The 24,186-nt window shown below is 46.2% G+C and overlaps 1 long non-coding RNA gene across 1 annotated transcript in view; it reads right to left on the reverse strand.

Moving 5' to 3' along the window:
- Nucleotides 1-12,858: 12,858 nt before the first annotated feature.
- LOC138744999 (uncharacterized) overlaps nucleotides 12,859-24,186 on the reverse strand; it is an 80,698-nt gene continuing 69,370 nt past the window's right edge. The window contains exon 2 of the long non-coding RNA XR_011345912.1: nucleotides 12,859-13,678. This is a non-coding gene — a long non-coding RNA (uncharacterized lncRNA). The remainder of the gene's footprint in view (nucleotides 13,679-24,186) is intronic.

Genomic DNA, 24,186 nt, shown 5'->3' on the forward strand with positions numbered 1-24,186 from the left:
ATTACCCCAATATGCCACGAGATAGAAATAGAGATAATAAATATAAAACCATTGATAAAAATTCACAAAAAAGTGGTATTTCTGTTTTGACAGACAGATTTTTGGTGGTGCCAGAATAGTTTATGGTTATGGTTAGAGAAGTATGGGGAGGTTCAAACTAGTTGTTGGAAAACTGCTCTTGAACCTCAGGTTTCTGTACCTTCTGCCTGAAGATAACATTAAGAAGCTGTGGTGATCAGGGTGATGGAGGTCCTTTATGATGATGGAGGCAGCACCTTACAGTGATCCCTTAAATGGATCACTGTCCTGTTGGACTTGCTTAGGTTTGCTTCTTTCTGCAGCCGTCTGCATTCCTGGGCACTCAAATTTCCAAACCAGGCTGTGATGCAACTAGTCAATTTGCTTTCCACAGTGCATCTGTAGAAGTTAGTTATTCAACTACACATCAAATCTCATCAGACTTCTTTGAAAGCAGAGGTGTTGGTGTGCCTTCTTTACAGTTGCCTCGATGTGCTGGCTCCAGAAGAGGACCTCCAATGATGTGAACTCTCAGGAACTTGTAGCTCTTTTTGTGCAAAGAGACCTGGGAGTGCTCATGCATCAATTACAAAAGGTTGGTTTGCAGGTGCAACAGGAAATAAAGAAGGTAAATGGGATGTTGGCCTCCATGGCTAGAGGGACTGAATTTAAGAAGCATGAATTTTCGAGATTTAATATCAGGAGGAACTGCTTCTCCCAGAGAGAAGTAAATCTATCGAATCCTCTGAGCAGTGAAGCAGTATAGTAAGGCACAGATTTTTGAAGAAATGGGGAATTAAGGATTACAGGGAACAGGTAGGTAAGTGGAGCTGAGTCCACAGCCAGATCAGCCCTGAATTTATTGAATGGCAGAGCAGGTTTGATGAACCAGATGGGAGACTCCTGCTCCTATTTCTTATGTTCTAATTATGTTGAAGGTATTAACTCTCTCCACTGCCATCCTACCAATGAAGACAAGTTCATGGTTCTTCAACCTCCCCTCCCTAAAGTCCACAATCAGCTACTTTGTCTCACTGATGTCAAGAGCAAAATTGTGGTTATGGTACCACTCAACCAGATTCTTGATCTCCATCCTGTATTATTTCCTTGTAGCAGCCTGCTAACTGAGACACATCTGGTATACAAGATAGCTGATGAATGCAGAGACGATGCAGACCCCACAGGGGCCAACAACCTTCAATCCCAGGTGACAATCCATACAGCAGAAAGCATCGAGCAACAGCAGGAATGCTGACCAATCTGAGGCCAGTGCTGCCGTGACTACACTCCTGTCGTCAGCGGCAAGGAGAAAAATATAAGCCAGGTTTTCAGTACAATAAACCAGTCTTCAATTTCAACTTCTTGGGTGTGTGTCATTCTTCCCACTCTTCACGGTAGCGCAGACGCTACATTGGTGACCCTGACAGGTCCAACCAACAGTTGGACCCGAAGATGATGGACCAGGCAGCTCTTCACGTGGTTTTGTTGAAGCTGCCAGTGTTCTGGACATTGCAGCCACAAGTCTGGTTCAAACAGGCCAAAGCCAAGTTTCACCTCAGACAGATCACTACTGATACTATACGTGGCTACTACGTGGTGAGCTCATTCGACCAGGACATGACAGGACATGGTAGCAAGGTTCATCTATTCCTGCGGCAGCCTCCAGATGGAACAAGACAAATACGATTCCCTCAAGGCTCTCATGGCGCGAGTGTGCTGCCCGATTGCTGCATATGGATGGATCCATCCACACAAGCGAGACACTCAACTTTGCTGAGGGACACAGGCCTTGTCTGCTCTTTGAGCAGATTTTCCTGGTACAACTTCCCGAGGATATACGACTCTTGCTCGCCGATGAAGACTTCAGCGACTCCAGGAAAGTCGCAGCCTGGGCAGACATGTTCTGGAGAGCAAAGAAGGAAAGCAGTGCCTCGGTAGAGCAGATCGCTAGCCCCCACATACAACGGGCAACAAGGCCACAGCAAGTGGAGAGGCAAATGGACCCCCCCCCCCACCCACCAATACTGTTATTATTACCAATGTGGGGACAAGCTGATGCTGATGTTGCCCAACCTGGTAAGCAGACGCTCCTCTGCGATGTGTCCACTGGAAAACCCTGCCTTATCGTGCCAGCAGCATGGAGATGGCAAGCTTTCGACGCGGTGCTCAAACTCTTGCACCAAGCCATCAGAGCTACTGTCAAAATGATGGCCAGTAGGGTCATCTGGCATGGCCTCTGGAAACAGGTAGGTCAGTCAGTGGGCCAAGACCTGCAACTCTGCCAAATGTCCAAAGTGAAGTCACACATCAAGGCCCCAGATTTTCGAGCCTACGCAATGTATGCTCAGCCACATACACGTAGTAGGGCCGCTACCAGTCTCTTGTGGGGCGAGTTACCTCCTCACCATGGTTCACCGATCCACGAGGTGGCCAGAAGCAGTCCCATTGGTCGACACAACCACCAAGACCAGCACCAGAGCACTAGATGTTGAGATTTGGAGTTTTGAAGCATATGAGTTCACTTTGGGTCTCTGGGTGGTGCTGGCCAACTTGCTGGGAACCCAGCTTCACCACCCCACGGCATATCACCCTCAGGCCAACGGGTTGGTAGAGCAATTCCACAAGCACCTAAAGGCAGCCTTGATGGCTCAGCTCAAGGGACTAGACTGTGCAGACAAGCTACCCTGGATCCTCCTGGGGATCTACACTGCACCAAAAGAAGATTTCAATGCCTCAGCAGCCGAGATGGTGTTATATCAAGGGAGTTCTTTGCCGCTGCCAAGGACCCAGAGGATCCAACAACCTAATTAATGAGACTAAGAGAAAGACTGAGTACTCTAGACCCTCTGCAGCCTCTGCTGCACAGCCAGGCCAAGTCCTAGAGACCTGTGAATACATTTTTGTACAGTAGAGGGCACACCAGATACCTCTGCAACAGCTGTATGAGAGGCCATTCATAATGGGTCAACATGTGTGCTAATGTCCAGATGTGCTGGATATCGGTGGTAAGGAAGAGACTTTCACCATCGACCACCTCAGCCAACACATCTGGACATTAGCCAACTGGTCTCCGCCCAGCCCCCACAACGCAGAGTTAGGCCACCAAAAGCAGCGTCAGCACTCCAATCATCGGTTCTGGGCGGGGGGGGAGGGGGTTGTGTAGCAGCCCACTAACTGAGACTTGATCTGGTACACAAGATGACTGACAAACGCAGCAACTGCACAGACCCCCTGGGGGCCAATGACATTCATCCCAGGTGAAAAATTGCACGGCGAGAAGCAACGGTGGGAACAATGACCAATCTGAGGCCGGAACTGCCGTGACATCACTCTGTTAAATACAAGCCAGTGCCATAAACCGGTCTTTGACCAACTTCTTGGGTGTGTGTCATTCTTCCCACACTTCCTATTATTTGCTAGCAATGGTGGTGTCATCAGCAAATTTGTAGATTCCATTAGAGCCAAATCTGGCTACAGTCATGAGTAGAGAATAGAACAGGAGACGAAGCAAGCAGCCTTGAGGTGCCCCTGTGTTGACAGTCAGCAAAGAAGAGGTGATATTACCAATCTTTCAGCACACCCGATAAAGGGCTCAGGCACGATTCGTCAACTGCCTTTTGCTTCCTTTCCAATCTGCAAGACCTGCTGAGTTTCTCCAGCACTTTTGTGTCCTGCAGGTCTTCTTGTTTACCTGATGTTGCAAATCTGCTTTGATCAGGGTCTGCCAGGGAGGAAATTGAGGATCCATCTGCACAGAACTGAGTTTGATTGTTAGGTTTGCTGAGCTGTAGTCATTGAACAATAGCCTGATGTGGATGTTGGTCCAAATGATCTCATGCAGAGTGGAGGACCAGTGGGACAGCATCCACTGTTGACCTGTTGTGACAGTTGGCGATTTGAAGGGGGTGCAGGTATACAATGTTCTTTGTGATAAATAGTGCTATTCTCTATTATACACAGTGCCCATTATTCTCCATCAGAGGGAATATACTTTGCATAATGTACATATTCTCCACAGTGTATACAGAGGGTGCTACTCTTTAATATATATGCCAACTGTTGTTTATCATTATGTACATGGACTGAATTTGCCACAATATACCATCACCATCAGCTATGATTCCATAATGTAGAGAGGTTCTGCTGCAATTATGCAGGGACCTGGTGATGCTTCACCTTGAGGTTACTGATTTTGTGTTCCAGAAGCTGCAGGTCTCCATGTTACACGAGAACACAAGGGTTGCTATTGCCTGATATTCGTGGATTACTGTTACTGATATTGAATATTTTGAATATGCACAAGGGCTGCTGTCCAACACATTATACTGTTTGTATTACATTCAGGAGTTGTTATTGTCTGTCTTCCATGAAGGAGTTGTTACTCTCTGTATTACACTAAAGAGTAACAAGGAGCACGAGTCGGCCATCTGGCCTGTTGACTGTGTTCCACCATTCAATAAGATCATCGTTGATCTCGCTGTGGACTCAGCTCCACTTGCCTGCCTTTTCCCCATAACCATTAAATCCCCATTTCCTCAAAAATCTGTCTTATAGACATTTAATGAATCGACCTCTATTGCTTCCTTGGGCAGAGAATTCCACAGGTTCACTACTGTCTGCCTTAAATCTACTTCCCTGAATTTTGAGGCTGTCTCCTAGTCCTACCCTCATCTGCCAATCAAAACAATATCCCTGCTTCTATCCTGTCTATTACTTTCCATCATTTTTATGTGTGTGGTGGAACACAGTAATGCAGGTGGGGGACCTCAATGGACTGCTCAAGGTGGCTGCCTCTGACCTGGTAACTCCTCCCCGTAGTATCCCAATAAAGGCTGAGAGCTCGAGGCTCCTCCCTCAATTCCAGCCTTAGATCCAGGCCAGAAGCATGCTGGAGGTTTCAGGATATTAAAGCCTTGGCCATGTACTTCATGTCTGTGTGTAGTCATTGATCGAGCTATAATTTAATGTCCTGATATTTTGCCATGGACAAGGCCATACAACTGGACAAGCTGGAAACCGATCCTGAGGAGCCAGAGGTCTCTGTTAAATTTGATATGAGGCTACACTGTCTGAAGACCTTCACGAGGCACACAAAATCTTAGCTGACAGCAATAAATATGATCTGCTTTTTGCATCATTGGGCTACAGGACTGTGAGAACTATGACGATGCGATGGCCCTGCTGCGACAGCAATATGGGGCCCACATGAACTCTATATATGCCCAGCATTTACTGGTCACCTGATGCCTGGGCCATGGGGAGTCTGTTGATGATTTTGTGAGAACCATGAGAGAGCTGGGATGATCCTGCGGATGCAAAAACATAACAGCCACTGCTACCAAGAAGAACTCATCTGTGCCAGGTTAGTGGTCAGTTTCCATTCCAACCACATCTGCGAAAAACTGGAGAAGGGCAACCAAACTCTTTAGGAAGTCATACAGCTGGCTTGATCATTAGAAATAGCCCATAAGCATGTGGAAACCTATGCAGCAAACCACGCAGCCGCCAGCTGGGGTGCATGGGCACTGCCATCTTGGGACTGGGGGACTGACTGACGTTGCAGCCATTGAGCACAAGAAATTCAATTACTGCGGCCAAACTCCACACCAAAGAAAATATAGCCCGGCCTGTAGCATGACCTGTTCGAACTGCTGGAGGAAGGGCCACTACGCTAAAGTATGCTACTCTAAAACCCCTTCCAGCAGTGCCACGTGCAGGCCATGACCTGCATCGCCATCTTGACTCAACCCTCTTCCAGCATCACTTCTGGTAGCCGAGAACCGAAGGGCAGGAACAGGAGCCTGACAACACGTATTGACATCATGTCCGGTTTCCCTTCCAGACCCCTCTGCGTCCGATCCACGAGAGCGGCCATCTTCGAGATCCTCTGGGCAGCCATCTTGGAGGCAACCTTCCAAATGTTACAGCAGCAGTGACTCCAACAACAAGTTGACACTGGCCTCCATCATGCTGGATCAGAACAGGCCACACCAACTGGTATGATCGATAATGGACATCAAGGCAAATGGCCACACCAAGGGATTCTTGTTTGACATGGGGAGTACTGAGAGCTTTACAGCACTGCCAGTGTCTTCTGCCAAGTACAAGGTAGCATTGGTGAAATCCATGTGTGTGGCACTGTGACCCTCACTGTTAGGGGCACGAAGTATAAAAACTTCATACTACTAGTAATGCCCATCTCTGCTCATACTGGGGCTCGATTACAAGTGTCAGCTTAAGAGTGTGCTGATGCAGTTTGATGGGCCCCACCCACCATTCACAGTCAGAAATAACCAATTCCTAGAGGCCTTGCCCCTCCCTTCCGAATGCTGGAACATCATCGAGGCCAACTGACCTGTGGGCTGGCCACCCTTTGGGACCCTCCATCCCCCCCCCCCCCCCCAACCCTGTTCCAGAACCTTACCCCCAACTGAAAACCTGTAGACATGAAAAGTAGGCGATAAAGCCCTGGGTTCAGGGAGTTAATTAAGCTGAAGTGGGGTGTTTGCTGGCGGAGGGCATCATAGAACTCAGTAATAGCCTCTGGAGGGCACTGGTGGTGGTAGTTAAGAGTGGGGAGAAGTGCCGGGTGGCCAGACTTTCAATAGGTTCACATTATTGGATGCCTACCCCCTCCCCCACATAGCCGACATGGTGAACAAGATCGCCCAGTACTTGGTCTGCTCCACCATAGATCTCAAGTTGGCGTTCCAACAGATCCTGATCTGCCCAGAGGACCTTCCCTACACAGCGTATGAGGCCAACGGCTGCCTCTATCACTTATCACATTTGGCCTCACGAATAGTGTCAGTGTCCCAAAGGGAAATGGTCCACATGGTGCATGGCAATAAATTAAAAGCCATGTATCCCTATCTGGATTATGTCACCATCTGCGGCCATACCCAAGAGGAACACAATGGGAACCTGCAAATATTTCTAGACTCTGCAAGGCACTTAACATACAATCAGAAAAAATCTGTGTTTAGTACCATGCGGTTGGCCATACTGGGGCATGTGGTGGAGCATGGTGTCATTGCCCCCGATCCTGAGTACATGGGCCCCGTCCTGGAACTTCCACTGCCCCAGAACCCCAAGGCTTTAAAAAGGTACCTGGGGTTCTTTTCATACCAGTGGATCCCCAACTAGGTAGACAAAGCCCAATTGCTGGTAAAATCAATGACCTTTCCTCCATTGGCAGAGACCCGCGAGGCATTCAAGGACATTAAAAGGAAGATTGCCGAGGCAGCCATGCATGCCTTTGATGAATTCATCTCTTTTCAAGTTGAGAGCAATGGCTCTGACTTCACCCTGGCCGGCAAGCTGAACCAAGCAGGCAGGCCTGTAGCATTCTTTCCCCAAACCCTTCAGGGCTCCAAACTCAAGTACTCAGCCATTGAAAAGGAGGCATAGGTTATAGTAGAGGCAGTGCGCCACTGGAGGCACTATTTTGCTGGCAGACCCTTCACCCTGCTGATAGACCAGAGAGCCGTCACTTTTATGCTTAACAATAAATAGCGAGGGAAATATAAAAAGATGACAAAATCATGAGGTGGAGAGATGTGAACCCACCTTCAATTACGAGATCTTGTATCAGCCGGGGAAGCTCATCGAGCCACCCAAATTCTCTGTCCAGGAGAACCTGAGCCAGGGCACAAGTAGATCGCTTCCAAGCCCTACACGATAACCTCTGCCACCTCGGGTCTCCAGGCTCCTCCACTTCGTGAGGACCCACAACCTCCCCTATTCAATGAAAAAGATCAGGGAGCTGACCCGTAACTGCTCAGAGCGCAAGCCGCACTTCTACTGGCCAGAGAGAACTCATCTGATCAAGGCCACTCTCCCCTTTGAACATCTCAGTATGGACTTCAAGGGTCCCCTTCTGTCCACAAATATGAACGTATACTTCCTGAATATCATGGACGAGTACTCACGCTTCCCATTTGCACCCCCTGCCCACGATCATTAAAGCCCTCTGCAACCTCTTCACCTTGTTTGGATACCCCAATTACATTCACAGTGACTGGAGGGTCCTCCTTCATGAGTGAGAAGTTGTGTCAGTATTTCTTGATCAAGGGAAAAGCCACAAGTAGAACCACCAGTTACAACCCCTGCGGCAACAGGAAGGTGGAAAGGAAGAACAGCACTATCTGGAAGGCCATGAACGCCATCCCCCATGAGAAACTGTTCTGGTTTCTAGGAGGTTGGCGTCGGGAACTATGCTGCCAGTCTGGCTGACGACCACTGGGCCGGTGCTTTTCTGTAGACACGTTAGGACTCACAAGGCCGATCCGCTGGTTGAGGAGGTCTACCTCTTGCATGCTAACCCCCAGTACACCCAAGTATAGCAACCAGATGGACAGGGAGACATGGTGTCCATCCGGGACCTGGCTTGAGCAGGGTTCCCAGCATGGGATGTGCACCCAGAAGCCCTTGTTAGTGACCAGCCAGCCCCAGCTATTGTCCAGGTAAATGATCTCTTACAACCACCACCATAACCACCACATCCCCTCAGGCCCCTGCCCCCAACACCCCTGCAACTCCCAACAGAACAACCGATGTTGCCACCCACCTCAGAACTGGTTCACACTGCCACAACTCAGCCCCCTGACACTCACCCTGCCAGACAGGTCGCCACACTACAGGAGCTGATGATGGCACCACCAGTGCTGTGGCAATCGGAGTGGCAGATAAAGCCACCAGACCAGCTGAATCTATGAACTAGTATAGCCTGCATGAGTAGAGACAATGACAATGGACACTGTGCCACTTCACCCCGCAGGACCTTATCCAAAAAGGAAGGAGTGAATGTGGTGGAACACAGTAATGCAGGTGGGGGCCTCACTGCACTCCTCAGGCTGGCCCACCTCCTCCCTGAAACTCCTCTCTGTAGTTTCCCAATAAAGGCTGAGAGTCCAAGTCTCCTCCCTCAATTCCAGCCTTGGATCTGGGCCAGAAGCATGTAGTTTTATGCTGGAGGTTTCAGGATATTAAAACCTTTGGCAATGTGCTTCATGCCTGTGTGTGGTCATTGATCGAGCTACAATATGCATCTAAGGTCCCCGTCATCTTTCTAAACTTGAATGGATATTGCCCCTGGCCACTCAATCTCTCCTCATACGATAACCCCTTCATTTCTGGAATCAACTGGTGAACCTCCTCTGTACTGCCTCCAAAGCTAGTATATATTTTCTCAGAACTGCACACAGTCCTCCAGGCATGGCCTCACCAGTACCTCCCTGCTCTTAAATGCAAAGCCTTCTTGAATTTGTAAACCAACCTTCTTATGATTCATGCACAAGAACTTCCAGGTCTCTCTGCATTGTCCAAGAACATGCAGCAGGTGGTATGTTATATACACACTTTCCTGCTATTGCATATGATACAGGGATTGTTATTTTCCCAAATAGCCCAAGGGTTTGCTATTCTCTGGGGATGTTATTTTCTAATACATATAAAAATATATATAAGATATTACACACATATGGAGAATAACAAGACGCACGCACGCACATATAAAAATATATATTCTTTCTTTGGCTTGGCTTCGCGGACGAAGATTAATGGAGGGGTAATGTCCACGTCAGCTGCAGGCTCGTTGGTGACTGACAAGTCCAATGCGGGACAGGCAGACACGGTTGCAGCGGTTGCAAGGGAAAATTGGTGGGTTGGGGTTGGGTGTTGGGTTTTCCTCCTTTGTCTTTTGTCAGTGAGGTGGGCTCTGCGGCCTTCTTCAAAGGAGGTTGCTGCCCGCCAAACTGTGAGGCGCCAAGATGCACGGTTGGAGGCGAGATCAGCCCACTGGCAGTGGTCAATGGGGCAGGCACCAAGAGATTTCTTTAGGCAGTCCTTGTACCTCTTCTTTGGTGCACCTCTGTCTCGGTGGCCAGTGGAGAGCTCGCCATAGAACACGATCTTGGGAAGGCAAAATATATATATTTGTGTGTGTGTGTAATATAGGAGGGTAATGATATTTTTCATAAAGTATTGTTATTTTCAACAATGCACACAGGATCTGTTCTTATCTTATAATCACAGAAAGTGCAATTCTCATCTCTGTCCATAGAGGCTGCCATTCTCCATAATATATACAAGACATGTGCATTAGCTCCTATTCTCTCATGATTTTCAACAGGAAAGTCTGTAGACGATGTGATTGTAGTGCAATACACAAAAGAGCTGGGGAAACTCAGCAGGTCACTCAGCATCTATGTCCAGTACAAATAGTCACTAATGCAACAGTTTATGTCACTAATAGAAAAAGAAGCCATTATTTTAAACAACATACAGAAAAGGGCACCTATTTTCCATGAAATAGACTTTATCCTGTGATATACAGAATGGTTGCTGTTCTCTGTCACATACATAGGTTATTTGTGAGGTTTTTCAGTTGGTTGTTTTTCCAGACTCTTTTGTGTAGTCTTCCAAAGGCGCTATTTGCCTTGGCGAGTCTGTTGTCTATCTCATTGTCGATCCTTGCATCTGATGAAATGGTGCAGCCGAGATAGGTAAACTGGTTGACCGTTTTGAGTTTTGTGTGCCCGATGGAGATGTGGGGGGGCTGGTAATCATGGTGGGGAGCTGGCTGATGGAGGACCTCAGTTTTCTTCAGGCTGACTTCCAGGCCAAACATTTTGGCAGTTTCCGCAAAGCAGGACGTCAAGCGCTGAAGAGCTGGCTCTGAATGGGCAACTAAAGCGGCATCGTCTGCAAAGAGTAGTTCACGGACAAGTTTCTCTTGTGTCTTGGTGTGAGCTTGCAGGCGCCTCAGATTGAAGAGACTGCCATCCATGCGGTAAGCGTATACAGAGCCGTTGTCATACCCACACTCCTGTTCAGCTCCGAATCATGGGTCCTCTACCGGCACCACCTACGGCTCCTAGAACGCTTCCACCAGCGTTGTCTCCGCTCCATCCTCAACATCCATTGGAGCGCTTACATCCCTAACGTCGAAGTACTCGAGATGGCAGAGGTCGACAGCATCGAGTCCACGCTGCTGAAGATCCAGCTGCGCTGGATGGGTCACGTCTCCAGAATGGAGAACCATCGCCTTCCCAAGATCGTGTTATATGGCGAGCTCTCCACTGGCCACCGTGACAGAGGTGCACCAAAGAAAAGGTACAAGGACTGCCTAAAGAAATCTCTTGGTGCCTGCCACATTGACCACCGCCAGTGGGCTGATATCGCCTCAAACCGTGCATCTTGGCGCCTCACAGTTTGGCGGGCAGCAACCTCCTTTGAAGAAGACCGCAGAGCCTACCTCACTGACAAAAGGCAAAGGAGGAAAAACCCAACATCCATCCCCAACCAACCAATTTTCCCCTGCAACCGCTGCAATCGTGTCTGCCTGTCCCGCATCGGACTTGTCAGCCACAAACGAGTCTGCAGCTGACGTGGACTTTTTACCCCCTCCATAAATCTTCGTCCGCGAAGCCAAGCCAAAGAGAGAGACATAGGTTATATACTGTAGATCTGTTCTTCTCCATAGAATCCACAGGAGCTTCTATTTCCCATGACAGCTCCTCTATGATATACAGGGACTGCTGTACTTTCATCATATATAGTGGCTGTGCATATTACAATATGGAGAGGGCCTGCTTCTCGCTAATACTCACTCATGATATTCTCTAACTGTTCTCCATAATATGCACAGGAGGTATTACAATTTATAATGCACATGAGACTTGCTGTCTCTACTATGCTCAGTGATTTGTATTCACTGTAATATATAACAGGCTTGCAATTTTATAATATACAGAGATTCTGCTAGCTCTGATGTACATTTATCAATGTTGCAACACACCCGCCTCTACCACTTCCTCTGACAGCTCGTTCCATGCACCTACCACCCTCTGTGCGAAGAAAGTGCCTCTCGGGTGACTTTTAAATCTTTCCCCTCTCACCTTAAATCTATGCCCTGGACAAAAGGTTGTGACTAACTCATGACTTTATAAACCTCTATAAGGTCAACAGCCTACACTTCAGGGAGTAAAGTCCCAACTAAACACAATCCACTTCAGGAACTCATTGGATCTAGCAGCTTCAGTGGGGGGAAAAGAATGGTCGAAGTTTCAGACTAAAAAGTCAACCATTCTTTTCTCCCATGATGTCACTCGACCCAGTAAATTCCTCCAGCAGGTTGTGTCTAGCTTCAGATTCCAGCATTTGCAGACTCCTGTGTGTTTCCAAACAAGTTCCAGCACTCTTACAACTCAAGCCTGCTAGTCCCGATTACATCTTCGTGAATCTTTTCTGCAACTTTTCCAGTTTAACGGCATGCTTCCTGTAGTTGAGTGACCAGAACTGCGCAAAATACTCCGTGTGGTCCCACCAGCTCCTTTGTAAGGTTGTTGCATACATCCCAGTCCCTGACCGATTTATCCTCTCTGTGTAAAAAAACGTTTCTCATAAATCTCCCTTCCATTTTTCCCCTCAACTTTGCCCTCTTGTTATCTGACATTCATTTGACAGAAACAAATTTTATCAACTGCATCTTGGTACATATGACAATAAACTTAAACTTAAATATTTTCACTCTGGGAACAAAAGCCTCTGATTATCAGCCTTACTTCTATATCTCTCATAACTTTACTAATGTCTATCAGGGTTCCCTTCAGCTTCTGACACTCCAGAGAATACAAGCCAAGTCTGTCCAATATCATTTTGTAGCTGATCCAGCAACATCCTGGTGAACCTCATCTGCACCCTCTCCAAAGCTTCCCCATCATTCCTGTAACATGGTGACCAGAACTACACACAGTATTCCAATGTTTTATATAGTTGTGTTGCGGGCCCAGAGGACCCCAAAACTCAGCAGCAATAGAAATTCACCAAGACAAATGGTTACTTAAACAAAAGTTACTTTTAATTTTCTTTAAACATAGAAACAGGATCAAACTTTAACATATTACTTTTCACATGTTAATCTCATCAGAGAGGGGGTATCCTCAAGGCAATCAGCTTGCCTTCTTTACTAGCCTTACAGATACACTACAAATACAAGACTGGATCAGAATGATGTAGGCTACATGAAACCAAAGTTATCTCTCCTTAATTCCAGTAAATATAATGCCTTTGAAGGATCCTGGGTAAGTCCATATATCCCTCAACTTTGTCGTGCAAGTTCAAGACAAGTTTATTGTTGGCAGTGTTCAGGGGTGCAGTGCTAAGTTTTTAAGGTGCCGGAGCTCACCAAAAACAGCAACAAGGAGGTACTGGAGCTGCCCCATGAGTTGCCGGTGCTGCCCCGAGGTGCCAGAGTGGTGCTCTGATGACCTCTGGCAGCACTGCACCCCTGCCAGTGTGATGAAGAAGGTGTATAGTTTGCTGGCCTTTGTTAGTTAGCGGGCTGACTTCAAGAGTTGAAGCTCTATAAAACTCTGGTTCGAGCATAGTTGGATTATTGTGTTCAGTTCTGGTTGCGTCATTACAGAAATGATATGGAAGCTTTAGAGAGGATGTAGAGGAGGTTTACCAAGATGCTACTGGATTGGAGAATATGCCTTATGAGGAAAGGTTGACTGGGCTAGGTTTTTTTTTAACCTTTGGATCAACATTGGATAAGAGGCAACATGATAGAACTGTTTAAGATTAGGAGAGATATACATAGGGTGGACAGCCAGCTCCTTTTCCCACGGTGACAACAGCCAATAGTAGAGGAATTCTGTAAAAGGTAAGGGAAGGAAAGTTTAAATTTATGTTTTTATTTACATATACAGCACAGTAACAAGCCACCTCGGCCCATGAGTCAATGCCACCCAATCTACACCCAATTAACCTACATCTCGGGGACATTTCAAACATCGCAAGGAATCTGGACCCCCTGGGGAAAACTCACGCAGAGATAGGAAGAACGTACAAATTCCCTACGTTCTTGGAGTATAAGAGGCTGGTGCTGTAAAGGCATTGTACTAACTGTTACACCATCTATTTAGGGGAGATGTTAGAGGTAAGCTTTTTACACAGAGTGGGAGTGATGGTGGAGGCTTGTAGAATAGGGACATTCAGAAGACTCTTAAACACAAATGTAAGAAAATTAGAGAATTATGAGTGCGAGGTGGGGAATGGTTAGATTGTTGTGGAGTAGGTTTACATGGGAAGGCTCTCAACATTGTGGACCGAAGGGCTCTTACTGTATTGTACTTTTCTATGTTCTATACATTGCACCATTTCACATGATGAAGTGAAGACAGTAGCCTTACGGCCTCATTTGAAATTATAGCTAAACCTCTAACATTGCAGTGCGTCTGGCAGCTTGTGCGTCCAAGATACACCAAACCAGGAGCAGAGGTTGCCACGTAACCCCTCTAGCCTGTGCTGCTGCTCATTTTGATCAGGGCTGATCTTTCCTGCCTGTTCTCCATAATCCATGATTGAATGTATGTATCTAGTCACTAAATGTGTCCAAAGACCAGCTCCACAGCTCTCCAGGACAGTGAATTCTGAAGATTCCTCACTCACTGTGGGCATACATCTTGCACATCTCAGTTTTAAATGGGTGACTCCTTATTCTGAAAAGCTTCCTCATTGAAATTAAGTCAGAGAGTTGTACAGTACAGAAGCAGGCCCTTCGGCCCAACAAGTCCATGCTGACTGCTTGACCCATCTACACTGATCCCATTTGCCAGCATTAAATCTATATCCTGACCAGCCTTCCTTATTTGAATGCCTATCTAAATATCTCTTGAACATAAAAGACTATATTTCATTCCATCATCTTCTCTGGCAGTAAGTCCCAGGTGCCAACCGCTCTCCTAATAAGAAGTTTCCTCTTAAATCCCCTTTAAAGCACCTTCCTCTCACTTTGCACCTGTGCCCTCTTGTTTTCAAAACCCCTACCATGGGAAATAGGGTCTGGCTATCTACACCTCGTATAATTGTATGTACCTCAGTCAGAATACCCCCCCCACCCCCCCCCCGCCCACTTTCGTCACTCCATGGAAAACAAGTCCCATCATTCCCCATAACTAATGTCCTCCAACCCAGGTAACATTCTGCTGAGTCTCCTCTGCATTCTCTTTAGCGCAACCATATCCTACTTGTAGTGTAGCAACCAGAACTGCAAACACTATCCCAAGTGGAGTCAAACTATTATTTTCTAAAGTTGTAAAATAATTCCACAATTTTCACATTTTATTTCATGACCTATGAAGGCAAGCATTCCATACACTTCTTTACTATCCTATCTATATGTTGCACCATTCAAGGAACTCTGCATTTGGATCCTAATGTCTCCCTGATCATGAACATTCCTTTGAGCCCTCCCACTCAATGTTCTATCCCTATTTGACTTTACAAAGTCAGGGATTAGATCATCTAACTTATATTCTGCTGAAGCCTTAGACAACGTTCCTTGCTGCCACAACATCCGAATTTTTCTGTCATCCACAAACTAACAAGTGATATCTGAGTGTGGCTGTGCCCCCAGAATTGTATATCTGTGTGTGTGTGTGTGTGTGTGTGTGTGTGTGTGTGTGTGTGTGTGTGTGTGTGTGTGTGTGTGTGTGTGTGTGTGTGTGTGTGTGTGCGTGCGTGCGTGTGCGCGCGTGTGTGCGCATGTGTGTGTGTGTTTTGGGGAGAGGAAACTGTACTCAGTGTGAGTGTAGAACTGAGTCCACGAGTCAGGAGAGAAGTGGAAAATCACAGCATATTGCAGCATTGTCAAATGGCTTTGCTTGAGAGAGCTGCATGTGTCATTAACCCTGGCTGCCTTGAATATGTTTGTGACCTCTCTCTTGATATTTACTGGATCTCTGAAGTGATTTCCCCCACACTGCAAGTGGAAAAGTCTGGATTCTACTGTATGTAAGCCAATTGTCAAAAGTTCTAATTGCTTTTTGGGAAAAGAACAAAGCTCTACACCTCCCTGCCACATTGACTCCCAGATCCAAACCCAGACCTCTGGGCTTCATGAACTATTGTGCAGATGTTGCCAGTCCAACCCCAGTCTCTATCCGGCCCGCAACACAGTTGGTGATGCCCACCAGCAGCCATCCCATTGGCTATTATGTACTTATTCCAGAGGTTCTCCATGCAGTGATGAGTGATGTGGTTTAGCCTCTCAACCTTGCCCCAGTGATCAGAAATCTTTCCTCAGTTTAACTAAGGCTAGGGTCCATAACCCTCTGCCTGATTTCTGTCACTCCACCATCAATGGCAGCTCCTAATCTCTGGAATTCCTTCTTTAACCCTCTCCACTTAAGGATCTCCTCAGGTGAGGTCTTGGACACTCTCCCATAATTCCTGATGTGGCTCATTTGTGAATTACTTCCATGATTCCTGTGTGAACTGGTGGAGGTTTTGCACAAGCTGACAAAGCAGGGATCTCACACAGCAACCTACTCCTCTCTCTGCTTCTAAAATTGGAATTCCATTTCTTTCCAATTCTGCCTGTGGGGATCTCAGTGTCACAAGAAGCTATGATTCCCAAACTTGCTCCTGGTGTTAAGGGAAGGGAGTAAATTTTCTCTCTGACAAAGGAAAGGAAAATCTCAGAGGCCATGGATACAGAGGGGCAGGGGTAGGGACGATAATGGGAGGCAGGAGAGCAGAGGGTGAAGAGCCTGTCAAATGCTGAGACACCAGCTGTTGCCTGCCTGACCTTGGACAGGTTCCAAGGTTTCCTTTATCTTTCCAGTTAGGCCCCTGCAACTAATCTCAGGCCAGCATCAACCTCACAACCAGGCCATCTTGCACTCTGTTGGAATTGCTGCTTTTTGCTGCAGTTTTTTTGACTTGCCCTCACTTCAGGTTCCTCTAAATGACTGTGATCTGCAGTTTCACTTCATTCTTCTAGTGCATTTACTGTCCTTCGATGGTCTGCGCACTCCCACTACAGTCACGGGGGTGCATCAGAACTGTTTCCTTGAGTTAGGTGGGGCATTCCAGGGAAGGCCAGCCCTCTGAGAGACAGGGCCACTGCTGTGATCCTGCTTCCACCCCATTGAGCCTCCAGCCAGGAGCCCCTTGTCCGTGCCCTGCTGAATGGACTGATGTGATGGTAGCTGGGTGCTAGCAGCTGCCTGGTTTGGGAGAAGTCAGTGTTTTTGACAACCATTCAGACACAATCTCAAGTGTTCCTGAGCTGCATGGTCACAGCAATGACCTGGCCCCTTGTTGCTGGATTTGTCTGTGTGGTCCTGACGTCCCAGGACACAAACCTGTGGTGAATCTCTGCTAAACTGCCTGTCTCCCCTCTGGCGAGCCTTGCTGTACTAACATTGGCTGTGCATTATCTTTACTGTTAAAGACACTCCCCTTGGGTAGAACTGTGTCAGCACCCATTGTCTTTCATTATTGTACCATAAGTTTCTGCTAATAAAAGCCATGAATATTGTTTGACCGCATCGTCTTTGTCTACTTCATCAACTGGCACTACAAGACCTCACGTCAAGAGAGGTCACCCTGGGGCAGAGGTTTTACCAGCTACCCACCCACTGGGCATGCAGTGGCTTTGGTCATTACCAAGCTGGTCCAAGTCCACCAGAGATCAGGTCCTGCTTCACAAGCTGACCACATGTGCACATATACATCCACGTGCACGCATAAATGCCCACATACATACATGCAAGATCACATGCTCATGTGCACACACTTGGACACACACAGATGCGTGGGCTGAACACACACATCCATGCATGAATGCACGTATGGATGTTTCCCCACACTCCAGCCACATTCTGAGTGCATTATAGACTTGGTTCTCACAGCCCAAACCTCTCCTCTCCTCACTCTCTCAGACACCTGAATAATGATAAGGAACTTATTGTCATACACATAAGAATAGTGTATATATGCACAGAATTCATACTTGCTGTAGCCAAACTGGTATTTTGCTAATAAAACTCCAAAAGTATCCATTAAATTACTATATGGAAAAATAATAAATATAAGAAATACATAATATTCACAATTACAGTTGTTTGAACAAAAAAAGTCAGTAAATGAAATAGCGCTATGAAATAGTGGTCCAGGAGTAATTTAAAGTTAGGGTTAGGGCAGTACAGAAGGGTTCAAGATGTGATAACTGTAGGGGAAAAAAAACACTGCTCTTGAACCTAAAGGTGCAGGACTTTCTGTACCTTCTTCCTGAATGTAGCAGTGTGAAGAGATTGTGATCAGGTTGGTGGAATATTTTATTTTGTTGTCTGTCTTCTTGAGGCAGTACCTCACATAGTCTTCAATGGATGGGAGGTTAGAGCCTGGCTACGTTTGTTACCTTCTGCAATCTTCTGCATTCCTGGGCAGTCAACTTACCAAACCAGGCTGTGATTCAACCAGTCAGTATACTTTCCACAGTCAACCTGCATAAGTTTGTTAGGGTATTCATACTGTTGCCAAATCACCTCAGATTTCTCAGAAAGTAGAGGCATTGATGTGCCTTCTTCACAACTAGCTCCAGGAGAGGTCCTCCCATATGTGAATTTCTAGGTACTTGAAGGTGCTAACCCTCTCCACTGCTGTTCCATTAATGCTGACAGGTGTATGATCCCCTCCTTCAGTGCACTCCCTTCTAATAATTTCCTCTCCCTTTCTCTCTTCAATACCCTGCCAACCTTCTCTCCTTTACCAACTTTCTCACTGCACCCTTTTCTCTGGCCTCCAGTCTCTCTTTTCTCATCCACTCTCCCTCTCCATGTACTCCAACACCCACTCAACAAAGAGAGGATATGGAAGGAGGGTTAGCTGAGGGACAGTGTGAGTCTTAGGGCAAAACTGAACAGCAGAATCATAAAGATAATAATCTTCACAACTAATTATTACTTGAGCCATGTGTAAACTGGCAGAGGATGAATAAGATCAGAGAAGTAAAGCACAATGCAGGAGAAGTAGGTTCCAGTTCATGTGTCATTGACACGAGCACTAGAGGGAGAGGGAGCTGATCCTTTAGAACAGGCTTCATTTGGACCTTGTAGGGACCTGTGTCCTGGGGACTTGTATAAATATGCTAAATTAGCTTTACATTAATTACAAGGGGGAGGTCAAGTGATGGGAAGTTTAATAAATCAAAAATAAGAGAACAGAGGTGTGGGATAGTGAAAGAAAAATTAAAAAGCAGTGTAGGAAAGGGAAGGACAGAAAATATAAGCAAAAACATACAATAGGGAATTAAACCTAAAGTAAAAAGAGTTAAAAAAAAATGCTCAAGCTCTTTGTGTGAATGCACAGGGCATTTGTAACCAGATGGGTGAGGCGAAGACACAAACACAAGTCACTGAACTTTGATTTAATATATATTACAGACATGGTCGCAGACTGACCAGGACTGGAAGCTCAATGTTCCATGTTATTGAACGTGGCAAAGGAACAGGCAAGAAAGAGGTAAAAGAAGGTAGGGGTGGGGTTGTTAATCCAGAAAGGTATGAGTGCAGTAGTGACCAATGATATTGATACAGTGATTCAAAAGGAGGCATCATGGGTGATCTGCAGTTTGATTGGACTAATAAAACTGAGAAAGATACTGCGGAAAAGGAATATGAAGGGTCATCAGGAATCACTTCCACTGGCATCACTAGGGGTGTACAGAGGGTGAGGACCACACCAGGTGACACCATCAGAGAGGGTGACACCAAAATGACTGTCTATAAAATTTTTGTGCAGTGTTTCAGCAGAAATGTATTATTTCTATAAAAATATCCTCGTAGTTAGTTATAACAGCAAAAACATTTTTCGTAAGCCCAGCTTATCAATATACCTACAAGACTAAAACTCTATGCTAATTTACTTTTTGAACCTTGTAATGCACTCTGGTCAGAGCTGTCATTATTACCCAATTACAATGACGCTTCGAATCACATGGTTTCGTCTGCACGTACTACAAGCACACGCTTTTGTTTTTGTTGCTGCTAGTGTTTTTATAATCACTGCTTTTGTCAAATTTTCTGGTGTTTTAGCTACAAAATTGTGGTCATTAGTATTTGGTTTTTTTTAACCAAATTTTCACTTTACATGGAACAATGTAAATGTAAATACATTTAGGCTGAGTGTGTGATATTGTAATTTAATTTTGTTAGTTATTTATCTCACCACAGTTGCCGTTACATTCAGTGATCTACGGGAATTACGCTTTACTAGTAACATTAGGACAAAAACATTACTAAGATTTCTCAAGTTCTTTGAGAAGAGGGAGGCACAGTGGTGGGTTCTCTGTCTCTGTCTCCTTAAACCAGTGGTAGGGCCTCTGTCTTCCCACTCCTCTGATAAGGCCTCTGCCTCCCCATTCCAATGGTGGGGCCTTACTCCAGTGTTGCTCCAGTGACTCAGGTTCAATGCTGACCCTGTATACTGATTGCACATTCACCCTGTTTCTTCCCACACCCTAAAGACGCACGGGTTGGTTGGTTAGGGGCTGCTGTGAATTGCCCCAATCAATGGTGAATGGGAGAATGAGGGGGAGTTGAGGGGAGTGTGGGGAGAATAGGTTACAGTGAGCTTCCATGGGGAATGAGATAGGTCTGTGACAATGGGCAGAAATATCTTGCTTCTGTTGTGAGGAAATATGAATTGGAGGAGACTAGTATGGAGAAGGAGCACCAGCATGTCTCAGATGGCTGAATGGTCACACCTATACTCTAAGTGTGTCAGGGTGTGTACTACAGCCAGTTATACGAGCAGCCTTGGCTGATCCAAAGGGTAGTGATCAGGTTCAAGAAGCAAGGCAGCAGAGCAGGCTCAGGGCTCACAGTCCTGTAGCTCTGGAACATCTCACTCAGCCTGTTGGAGCATGTCGCACACTGACATCAAGTGGCTACTCCCACACAGGCAACAAGATCAGCTCCACCTGAGCCAGCACAAATATTGTGCTGACATGTTTTGGCTCACTTGGTGAGTTGGCCCGCTCCACCTTTGACTATTTACTGCTCTCTCTCTGTCACTCTCTGCACACTCTCTCCATCTTTACTCGCTCACTCACACACTTCCTCACTCAGTTCATCTCTGACATTCCCTACTTCCCTCTCTGACTCTCTCACTTCCTCCGCACACTTCTCTGTTCTCTCAAACCTTCTGTCCACTCAATTTCTTGCACTCCCTCACACTCCCTTTCTCATACTATTCCCTCTCTTGTCCTGAATCTTTGTTTAACACTTAGCCCCTCTGAGATGGGATGAAGTTATATCTGTCAAATATCTTTTTAATGTTGTTGTTTTGCCCACTTCTACAGCTTCCTCTGGCAACTTGTTCCTGATACGGACAACATTCTGAGTGAAAAGATTGACGCTCAGGTCCCCTCTGCTCTCCAGTTCTAGAATCATCTCCCCTGGGAAAAGGACTATGAGTATTTCCATGCCCCTCATGATTCTATAAATCTCAGCCTTTTTCGTTTTAGGGGACAAAGATCCAGCCTATCCAACCTCAAATACTCCATCAGTGTGGACCCTTGCACATTCAATCTGTGCACAGAATATGGATGCCTTCCATGGGAGTGCTCGCCCCACCAGAACAGGAGGCAGATGATGATGAGCATCTTCAGGGGTAGCCCCTCCAGGCAATGGGGTAAAGCACTTAAGGGCATTTCCAAAAAACTGCTGGTCATATGACCAATTTTGGAGATCTGGGTCTGCTGAGCAGAGCTGGGAATGGACCTATTTGGGATTTCTCACGTCTTTATTAGGTTGGGGCAATGAGAACAAAGATTGAGACATGATTCAGCTGCACAAGGCATTGGTGAGACCACATGGAGCACTGTGTGCAGTTCTGGTCTCTCAGCGAAGGGAAGGACAGCAGTAAGTTGGAAAGGATAGAGAGGAGACTCATCAGGATGTTGCCGGGACTGGAGGGGTTACAGGGAGAGGTTGGACAGGCTGGGTCTTTATTCCCCAGAGTGAAGAAGGCTGAGACACAGACACAAAAATGCACTAAGCAGAAGAAGCCTTTGGCAAGTTTCTGGGAGACCCTGAGAAACTTTTGTCTGTTCTCCCACAAACTCTGCACACTGACTCAGTGGCTGGATCCTCAGAGAACTTACCCTGTAAGAGATGGAATATCACTTATTTCCTACGGATTCATGATGTGAGTCACCATTTATCCCAGTACCATTTTTCCAATGAGGGGTCGTCATGCAGAATGTGGTCACATCATCTTATGTACATATCTCGGGATCCCTTGAGCTGGGGGTCCCTCAGCGTGCCCTTCTCCTCCATGGGCATCTGCCACAGGACCAGGCTCTCAGTGGCTTGACCTGTTCTGGATTCCATGCTGAGCACCTGTGTTTCAAAGTGCTTGATCTTGGACTCCTGATCAACCCCTTCATGTACTAACAGGAGAGACAGATACAAGTAGTGCCCTGATCCCACTATTTAATGAAGGATTGGAAGCTCCCCCTCTCCCTACAGTCACTCAGAAAAATCCCAATTGTTAAGGTGCCAGATGAGGTTCACCAGGGAGTGGTCCAACCATGAGGGCAGCTGTGAAGAGTGCTGAGACACAGGGGATAGATAGCTGTGAAGCATACAGGCAGCTAATTCGGGACTATCCTTTTCCAAACCTCCAGGTCCAGACAGTTTGTCCTGAAAGATAAAGGAGTGAAGTAGTTCCTTCAACTTCTCCAGAGATGTGTGGCAGTGCTGGGGAAAGAGCAATCACCCTCCTTAAATATATAGATTAAATCCTTCCCATAGTGGATGAACATCGCCATCAAGGGAGCTAGTGAAAGAACACTCTTGAAAGCAACACACTTGCAACAGTGGGCTTGGAGGAGTATGCATTGGCAAAATCATTCCAGGCGAACGGCAAGGTGGAGTAGTGAGCTCCAAGCTCTCTCCACGATAAATTACAATGTCCATCCCAATGCACCACAATTGGGCTTTGTTGGCCAAGTGTGGACTGTGATGAAGGTAATAGAGGCTAGTTCTGATGTATTGACTGGGATTATGGGTCAGGAGTTGGAGCAGAGGGGAAGTGAGAAGTCTGCTGGTTGGGTTAAGATGGTGGAATGGTCAAGTGTTAGACCAGGCTTAGACTGAGATTGTTAACAGTCTGTGGATGGCTTCCAATGAACTTTGTGGAGTGAGCTGCACTGAGAGCTTGTGAAGGCAGTTTGAATTAATCAGCAGTAAAGTTTTGTTGGATTGGATAAACTTAGCCAGACTAAAAGCTGATCTTGTAGTTGAGCTGGAGAGTTAACAGCAGCAAAGTATTTACACGATTACCCATTTAAAAATAATTATTGGAACTTAAATAGATTTTCTCTTTTTATATTCGGACTCAATGAACAGAAATTGAATGGACTGGGCTAGGCTGCACAGGACATGTAAACATTAGTCGGGGACAGGAATGATCTCCAGGCTTTCTGAGAAAGCACTCTTTATCTTACTAATGTTTAGCAAGCTGAACCAAGACCCCAAATTTGAGGAAATGAAATTATTCTCTCATTCAAAACCATTGCTCCTTCTGGTAAACTGGCTAACAATTGCTAAATTTAGTAACAGAGCTTCCAAATCTAATCTACAGCTGGGAAGGTCTTGTGTCAGAAACCTCTTTCAGCACTCCTCACAGATTTCAATCTTTGAACTACTGAACCGCTCCAGAGTGCCAGGGAACTGGAGAATGGCAAGTTCTAATGAGGCACGGTGAAGGAATGGCATTGGATGGGTCAGGACAATGACCGTTGCCCTCTCCACCTGGTAAATGGGTAAGACCATGAATCACAAAGCTCCAGGAATGTGTGATGATAATCCGCTCTCCATAACCCTGAGAGAGTGACAAATTCTGTAACGATCTCCCTCACGTGCAGTGTGTCACTGACCTCACAACTTATTCTTCAAGGACTGAGAGCATCATTCACTTGGGCAAGATAAATTAACCATCATTAACGGATCCCTGAACCAGTGGTTGACAGAGCAATTTCAGACAGTAGTCAAGAATCATCCACTGTTGAAAAAAGTGAATACTGGAAAAACTCAGCAGCTCAGTGTACTTTGTATAGCAAAGATAAAGATACGTAACCAACATTTCATGCTTGAGGCCTTCATCAAGGTATAAGCAAAATGCTCATACTTTGACGAAGAGCTCAAGCCCAAAACATTGAATTTAAAAAACAAAGATACATAACCAATGTTTGACCTGCTGAGTTTCTCCAGTATTGTGTTTTTACTTCCATCATGGTGTCTGCAGACTTTTCTGTTTTACTCCTATCATCCACTGTTGGTCAGGAGTCACGGGTAGACTAGAGGA

The sequence above is a fragment of the Narcine bancroftii genome, chromosome 10 (genome assembly GCF_036971445.1).
Source record: "Narcine bancroftii isolate sNarBan1 chromosome 10, sNarBan1.hap1, whole genome shotgun sequence".
Lineage (NCBI taxonomy): Eukaryota > Metazoa > Chordata > Chondrichthyes > Torpediniformes > Narcinidae > Narcine > Narcine bancroftii.